Here is a 9,195-nt window from a genome sequence, read left to right as displayed (position 1 = left end):
TATAATGTGTGCTCATGTGCGCAGCACTCTTAATGGGTGGGCGTCCCTGATTGCACATTCATCATGGATGTTGGACCATAATCTTTCATCCCTGCTTCAGACGGTCTGTGGATATAAAAAGAAGTGGCGAGCCGGGACCACAAAGTTAATAGACTATCACTGCCTGTAAAAAGAACCGATTGTACAATTCAGGAGGGTCACATTCAAAGTGTGAGGGGGTCGTCACAAAAGCGAGGACAAAAGAAAAAACTGGGGGAAAGTGAGTGAAGCGAAAGAGTGTATTTTGAGTTCTGCGGGTTAATTCGGTGCCTGTCAGCTACAATTGCCGTGTCTAAACATTCATGAGCCGTGGAGGGGATGGAGGCAGGGAGGGAGGGAGAGGGAGGGAGGGAGGGGAGAGGCTGAGAGAAACGTGGGGAATGGATGGAGCAACAGCACAGCGCTCAGACACAAGAGGGAGAGCTGGAGAGGCAGCTGCTGCGAGAGCTCGTCCACAACGCTTTGAGCAGGTAGAGCGAGCACGGGCGACTGAGGGAGAGGCGGAGAGAGAGAGAGCAGGCGGGGAGCAAGTCCTATCTTTTCACCTGAAGATTACTTTGTCTTACACTTCTCTCACCCTGAGCGCTGGAAGTAGATGATCAGGAGGTGCCAGCTCTTATCTCGTGTTCTTGTTTTTTTTTTCCCCGGGAGGTGGGGAGGTTCAGCTGGACTTCTCTACAAAACCCCGGTGATCAGCCTCTCCTGGAAGGACTGAGAAATAGAAACCGGCACGTGAAGGAGACAAGACAACAAAAAAAAAAAAAAGAAGTGAGAGAACTGCAGTAAATGGCTCTCTGGCTGCAAGGGAAGAGAAGTTACAAAAAAATCAGCTTTTAAAAGGTAGGATTTATTTGTTTAATATGCATCTGGTAAAAACTGTATTGCCTCAACTGGTGACTGACTACTTACATGTGGATCAATATAAAATATTGTTTTGTTGCACACAACGATCAGAGCAACCCGTTACAAGGTAAGTCTTTGTACACTGCCTTTTTAGCGCTCGCACACTGTCTCCCGTCTGTGTATGTGTTGCAATCATGAACATCACATATTTACTTTGGAGAGCCGCCGCATTTTCACTTGTTTTATTTGACTGAGCCACATGTGGTGAAAATGGTGCGACAACAAGGTAAAGTAGAATAAGAGAAAAGGGGGAGAACACAAGAAAGGTGAGCAGAGAATGAAGAGAAAAATCGTAGAGGGAGAGGTGAAACAAAAAGAGATATGTGGGAGAAACAGAGTTTGAATGGGAGGGCAGGGGAGGGAGGGAAATACACAAGTGTGAAGGAGAGTTGGGCTGATAAAGATAGATAGAAAGAGTAAAAGAGGAATAAGAGGAGGAGGGATGGAGGACTGGCGTGGCGGAGGGGGCTCGCTGGCAGCCACCTCAGTAACCAAGGCAGCTGACATGAGGGAGAGCCAACGGGGGACAGTGGGATTTCTATTTTTCACCCTTGCCGAGATACGCCAGGGCTCTGCCAAGTCCCCTGCTTCATCCCCCACGGATAAAGAATTCATTGTGCGGAGCTGTGACCGAATTCATTAAGCGTCTACATGTACTCTTTCCTGGCCACTCTTACTCACTCTCTCTCCCTCTTTTTCTTCCCCGAACTCCCTCTCCGGCTGATACTCACTCTCTCTCCCCCTTTTGCTTCATTATACAGTCGTCTGAATTGGCCCGACGATCAGCTCGACTTGTGTTGCATCAACAGTTGTATTTTGTAAAGCTCTGCAGAGAATAACAAACACATACGGTCGGGTTGTTGAGGGAGGATAATCTGTCAATGGGGCTACTTTTGGCAAGACTGGCCCCAAAGTTTATCCGCCTTGGCGCATCAGCCTTTATGCAGCTAAGGGTCATGGGCGGTTAAATACGTGGAGGCTCGGTGACATTGCTGGCGTCATGAGAATTTTGGGAATTTTAGGCCAGTTAAGGCTGTGAAATCAGGTTGACTTTTTGCAGTTTGAATTTCAAACTGAAATGCTGTAAATGGGGAAGAAAAAACAAAACTGTGTATTCAGTATTTTCTTTGTGCAAACATTAGAGTGATTATAACATATTATTTAATACTAACAGGTGAATCACAGGACTACTTGTGTGTGAAAGGGGTTGCTTGCAGTGACAAACCCACTGAGAGTTATCACCCAACTCTGCAGTTCCTCTCAGCTCTATTGAGGTTTTTTTTAGTGTCTTTCAGCTTAATTTTTTGGGGTTTTACGACCTGCAGCTTTACGGTTTTGGTCATTAAGTTTCTTTTTCAGCAGCAGGCAGCTGTGTTCAGTGTAAAAGCTCTGAAAACCAACTTTCAGCTACCTGCCGAGCACCACACAAAGTTACATTTGAATGGCTTCTCACAGTTTTCTTTGAATAAATGACTATTTATCTAAGAGGTCATAGTGAAAACAAAAGGTAGTGCAAATGTGCAAAGCTTGGTTCAAATGGTTGTTGCATGTATTCACTTGATGTATTGGTCTTTTCATGCCTCTCCAGTCATTATCCCTTTAGGTTAAAAGGCTCCTTATTGTTTCTGGGACGTGAGACACTTTCCTCGTGGTGAAATCAATAGCCCAGTAAAGTCCTAATTGAATGACTGCAGGGCCTGGTGGAGCTTTATGGGACACCAGAAGGCGCCTTTGAGAGCATGCAGAATAACAAGGAGGCTGCCGGCATTGTTGTGGTCTGGGAAACAACGTCCTGTCAATCAGCCAGGCCTGGCAGGCGTCAGCGGCAGTGTGTTCGGGCTTGTACACCTGCCATGTTACGCTTGAGCTCGTCGCCGGTGTCACATTACCTCTAATTAGCTTTTTTGATGTTTTGAAACATGTTTTTTTTTTTTTGGGAGGGCTGATTTGATCGTTATGCAGCACAGTAATCCCAGTGCTACGCGATACCGAGGAGTGGTACCGTAGATGTCATCGCGGTGATTTAAGACGGAAAACACACCCTTGGCGCGGAGACATAGTTGACAGTAAATGGACGAATGTCAAAACTAGATTATTTTTTCTGTGCAGGAAGCCGTCTCATGTTATTTAGCAGCAGAGCGAATCCTTTTGTCGGAGCTGAAACCCATCTGTTTGAGCTGTTGATGGATTGACTGACCTCGGGGCTCTCGTCGACACTTCAACACAAGCGTGAGACTACAATGCATACTTTGGGAGGTTCATGCTCACGCTGCAGAATCTCACCCATCACTCAGTTAACGGCTGTAGATGCTTCATAGTGGAAATTGTATGGTGAATTAGAATCATTTTAAACTGAAATGAATGGAAGTCTTGAACATGTTGTGGATTGAATAGTATTACTAAACCAATTGAAGACGAATGTTTTACTAAATAACTTTAAAGGTAGAGTTCGCAGGATTTGGTGGCATGTAGCCTTGTGGCTGCAGATTGCAAACTCCCCCCTGTTCAAGACTGCGGTAACATGAACCACCCCTCAGAGGACAGACACCCTTACCTCAAAAACAATATTACTACTACTTTTGGAGCAATGGAAGTCAGATAGCAGCTGGTGGCATCACGTTTTTTTTACTCAAGCAAGTTGGATTGTCCATTCTGGGCTACTGTAGAAACATGGCAGACTCCGTAAAGAGGACCTTGCCATATTTCATACAGACTAATTATCTATTGAATTATCAGAACACATGCTATAGTAGGATATATAGCAGTACTGAGATGTGAAATGACCTACGGTGTATATTAGGACAGAAGATTTTGGATATATCGCCCAGCCCTGATCAGTTTTAGCAAAACACGTCTGCACTTTGAAAAGATTGCAGTCAGCACTTTCTCCAGATGCATCTGTTTAGCACTCCCAAGTTAAAGAAGAGGCACATGGTGGACAAATGGACTGAGGCAGCTAAAAATACAACTGTAATTTAAACTGTCCGCACCAACAAATCTAATACAACTCCTCCACCTTAAAGAACACCTACAGCAAGTAATAAGTTCATTCCCGTGACATTCAGAGTTCCTAAACACAAGCAACACCTCCCCCCTCCCCCCCTTTTTTCCCCCCTCAGTGTGTCTAAAGCACAATAATGCGTGTGATTCACACGTGTGCACGGCCCATTGTTTGTGTGTTAGTCGGAACAAATTCCTTAATGCTGGAGCCTGATCACGCACCAGCAGATGCAGGTTTTCGTTTCATTAAGCTGCTCCTGCAACTCAAAACTCAGACAGTGAATTATTCCATCCCCTCTTGGGTTGAAGAAAGCAATCATGTTTTCTTTTCCTTCTTTTTACCAGAACTGACTCTTAGGCAATGCCTCCATTCAAAATGAGGGTTGCTCAAAGTAAGAAACACCTCGTCTCTGAAATTAATTTGAATTGATTCGCCCTGGTCCTTTCCCCCCTTCTGCTCTGACAAGGTTTTTAGAAGGAAATTTCAAACGGTAAAGGCTACATGTAAAAATCAATTTCTAAATGAAGCGGATCCGAGAGAAGAGCCGTCTCTCCCAGTAGTCCTTCCTGTGGACAGGAGAGCAGGCTGAGCACATACTAAACTGGCTTTTACTGTTGCACGGTAACTAACACACTGTAGAGCTCATTAGTTTTCTCGGACCAATTGGGATTTTGATGTACGAAAAGACAGCTTTGCCTATGTTAATTAATTTATTTGATTGTCATTATTTGTTTGCACTCATATTGCTCATTTTTTATGATCAACATGACAAATTGGTAATAAACCGGCACGACGGAGGTTAAAGACGGTTTGATGCCATCTGGTCTGCTGTAATAATTTTTAGTGCAGTGTACAGACACCTCGTCATCGCCCAAGGAAAAACAATGGCTTTGCTACAGCTGTGTTTCATGAGAAGACCCTATGTTCCCTCGGACCCTATGCTCCCTCAGACCCAATGCTCCCTCTACCTTACGTCTCTCAGTTTTGTGGTTTATCAGTTTTATGTTCCATCAGCCCCGTTTCCCCTAACCCTCATTTTCTCAGACCCAATATTTCCTCAGACCTAATGTTCCCCTCAACCCTGTGTTCCCTCAGCCCTAATTAAGTTGCTAGGTAGTCTTACCACGAGCTATGAGATTGTAAAAACAAAGATACATGCGTCTGTAGAAGCCAAAATTCTGAAAGCATTGCACACAATGATGGGATTGGAGGACTGAAAGTAGACAGAAGAATGTCAAAACTGTCTTACTTCTGTCGAAAGAGGACACAGAACAGTTGAGGAGGCTGCACCCTGAATTCAAAATCACCAGCTTAATTCATGCAACAGCAAATGTGCTCACTGTCAACCTGTTCAAACAGTCTACCTTCCCAGTTATCACACTCTGGATTAGAGCACCTGGAAAAACACCTAAAATATAAGCACAAACTACGGCTCCTAATTATATCCAAACATTCCCTATTTCATTTTTAACAATCCATCTCTCAGGCATAGGCGAAGAAATAAACAGCTAATCGACCTTCAGCGAAGACCAAAATAATCATCACATTGCATAAGGAATATAGAGTGACCTTGGTCCTGGCAGACAGCGATTATGTTTTATTGGCCCAAAAAAAATCAGCCCAATACTCACCGATGTACTTTGGCTGAATAAAATGGAGCGCAGTGGAGGATGAATTATAGTCTCTGGAGTCGGTGAGCTCCAGTCAACTTTCTTTCCCTCTTATAGCCGTGGAGAGGATGAGCCGCTATAAATCTGACCAAGAGATCCATTAGGTTTCTGTTCTCTGCAGCACCCGGGAACGGCTACTCTTTTTCTCTGTCCACTGCTCTTTGGCTCAGCCCCGACAGAAACATAATATGTAATGTTTATTAAATGCTATTTAGGATTATGTTTTGAGAACATACAGAAACTGTCTCTTCAGTATGTTGTGTGTTTAATTACTTAAGTTGTTCAAATAAACCACTGGAATACCAGAAATCACTCAGATCACTTTCCTCTGTCAAGGCCACACTAGAGGTCTTCATGGTTCCAATATTTTGGACCTGATCTGAATCCAAATCCATTGTACTGTTCGTAAGTTAAAATAGGGATCCAATCTAAGGACAGTCGGAACCTCTCCGAAATAGACTCGAGGATACCCCAAGAAACCATAGCCTGTAGAAAATATGTCTCCGTAACGTCACCCATGAAGAGCGTTTTTGAAGCTCAAAGTGTGCGTCTCCGTCCGTCGCCATCTTGGCACACAGCCTAACTCTAAAGGTGGATCGTTGGTGGAGCTGAGGCGCGCCAGGGTGACGACCTGAGAAGAAACCCAGCTGTTACTCAAATTATGCCTAACCTTAAGCTGTAATATCATTTATATGCTCTTGTGAAATAAGCCGCTTCTGAAAAGACTTTTACTGGAATCAAAACAATGTTACGCATCAAAAGTGGAAAAGATTGGAAGAGTTGCAATCGTAGTGAAAGTCGTTAAATATTCTAAGCGGTGGTACTTAGGCTTTGTCTGTACTGATATATTCATATTTAACCAAGCAATTTGGGATGAAAAGGATTTTGCTGAAGGAGTTCAGCACCTGAAAATATTGAGTTATTAAAAAATGGACTCTATTTTTTAATAACTATAGTTCTTCCTTGGATCATGGCCAAATGATCTATTAAACCAAAAAATCTGAAAGATTTAATAAGTATTTTCTAAGATCGGTGTTTTCATCTGGATTCTGGTCCAGGCTTGATGTGAAAGCTGCTACTACAGTACTGTATTTGAGTATATGTCTTGTGTGTGTGTGTGTGTGTGTGTGTAGGTGTGTAGGTGTGTGTGTGTGTGTGTGTGTCCTTCCTGTGAATACATGTGGGGGTGGATGTGTTTGCATCAGCGCAGACTGCTCATGAAATATGACCTCTGGAAAAGTTTCCTGTCCGCATTCTCCTCCCTTGAACTCCAATCCATTATCTTCAGGTATCAAATTCACCCCAACAGGTGTAGTGTGTTGAATGATACGGGCCCGTGGCAGCCTGCCACAGACGCAGGGATGAAAGAGAAGCAACGGATCAGGTGCCGAGTGCTGGCTCTGCTTATACACACAAAAACACGTATACCTGCATACCTTTCACATTTCACATTTCACAGAGGCCCCATCCCGCAGTTATCGCCCGCATCATCTGCAGCTGTGAGGGAAGTGAGAGCGTCACGCCATGACAGTCATCTGATTGAAGTTTAGTGAGGTTTATTTTTCCCCGTCTTGGAGGGGATGTGACTTAAAGTTGTGAAGGCATATTGCACTGTAAGATACAGTTTGCTCTGATTGTCTGGGAGGCTTTTATATAAACTTTATCCTCAAACATCTTCTTTTTTTCCCCTCCATATCCCGAAGCATCCAATCGATCGAGCGTGAGTCATGTAGACAAAGTCAAAAAAGAAAAGTCTCACTTCTGTTTCTTTCCTGCTGTTTGCTGAGACACACAAGAATTTCTAGCTGCTATTTTTTAACTCATCCACTCTTGCCAAACTCTACTACACCGCAACATCTGTCTGTTAACGTAAAATATATAAAATCATTATTTTATAGTAATAATGGATCAAATGACAATATGTACCATAATGTAAAAGGGGCCGCTTGTAGTTATAAACCCACAATTATCAGACTCTGCAGGTGCTTTGGCTTCTTTAAGCTCCCTGTTTTGGGTCACGCTCTCACATTCTCTGATTTCAGACATTGTTTTCAGCTAAAAAGCTCTAGAAACCAAATACACACTACATGCTCAGCACCAAAAGTCAAGAGACAGACAAAGTTAGCTTCAAGGGTGTGAACATAGCGGAGCATTTAGCAGCTAAAGAGACAAACAAGTCCCTCAAGAGACGGTGGAGACCAAAAATGAGGGAAAAGACGAGTGAAACACGACTCCAAATGAATGTCAACGTTGCTCCGTGTCTACTGGATATGTAAATGAGCAGCTGTTTGATTAAGTGTTTGCCATTAAAATATGATGAAGGGTCAATGTTGTGTTTACAGCTTGTTGCACTGCCGCCAAGTGGCCAAAAATCACTGAATACAAGCCCAAGAAAATGAAAGATGTTCTGTTGTTCCTATTTGCTCATATTCTTTATATAGACTTGGATATTATTACTTGTAATGTGAACACTTAGCATGGATGGAAGTTTAAAGTTAATGGTGGCTGATGATCTGCTGATTAAAGTGTTTTTTCAAAGATATGATGGTAAAAATTAGATGAAAACACAGTCTCTTCTGATGTGAGAATAATCCTCTCACAACATAAAATAGTTTCATTAACAGTATTTTGGTTTGACCAAAGTTGTTTGATTTACTTTACTGAAGTGAAAAGTTGCAATGCATTACACTGCATTTATAACGCATTAGATCGGTTATAAGTTTGATAAATATTAAGCTTAACAAATTAATGCAAGACAAATTGAACCCTGACTATGATGTTAAATTGCCTGAAATCAAACGATTGTTTCACTCTATTTTAAGAATAATGAGATTTTAAACAGGATTCATGATGAAATTACTTGTAAGGACATTATGTTGTCTTGCAGTTGAATGATACATGCTGCTGAGTCCCAGTGAAAGAGTTTAAGTCAGAACCTATTTATTTACATGCCGACGTCACTGACGCCTTGTTGCAGTGATGGAGCCGGGGGGGGGGAGTGGTTGGGCGGGGCATCTACCACGCCCCCCCCCCGACACACAACCAGAGATGAGCCTTTTGATCTCACACAGAAGTGATCTCCCCTCAACAGCAGTCCTAACCCCACCTGAAAACACACATCAACACCCGTCCTCCCTCACATCCCTCCTACTGGTATCGCTATATACTTCCCTTTGAAATATCATTACCTGAGATGAGACGGAATGGAAGATGTAGAGGAGTGAAGAGAGGAAGCAACCACAGCAAGAGTTCAGTATCGGTTGTCGACAGGAATTCCCAGTAAGGTGGGAGGATCAGTTCTTCTTCTAACTGTATTCAGAGTCTCGCATGTCTCCAGAGGAGATTTAAGTGTCTCATGTGGTAGCCATAAAATCGAACTTGCGGAAAAGGTGAAGCAGAACCTCTGATTATTTCCCAGCAAGCTCAGTTTTGATTTGCAGGTCAATAGTTGTCTAGAAGCCTAGGTCAAAGGTTTAAGAAATGCAGGAAGCATAACATTATTTGAGACACTTGAGGCAGCAGTGTGTTACAACATGTGTCAATTGAATCATAAATGTATTAGTAGAGATATTAGGGTTAGTT

The 9,195-nt window shown here is 43.0% G+C and overlaps 1 protein-coding gene across 1 annotated transcript in view; it reads left to right on the top strand.

Moving 5' to 3' along the window:
- Positions 1–812: 812 nt before the first annotated feature.
- LOC306711900 (cadherin-20-like) overlaps positions 813–9,195 on the top strand; it is a gene marked incomplete at its 3' end in the record, with an annotated part of 68,293 nt that continues 59,910 nt past the window's right edge. Inside the window, exon 1 of the mRNA XM_079180982.1 lies at positions 813–879. The remainder of the gene's footprint in view (positions 880–9,195) is intronic.

This window comes from Pholis gunnellus (genome assembly GCF_910591455.1).
Source record: "Pholis gunnellus genome assembly, chromosome: 20".
NCBI classification, from domain to species: Eukaryota; Metazoa; Chordata; class Actinopteri; order Perciformes; family Pholidae; genus Pholis; species Pholis gunnellus.
Note: the sequence above shows the minus strand (reverse complement) of the source record. Positions and strands in the feature narration are given on the sequence as shown.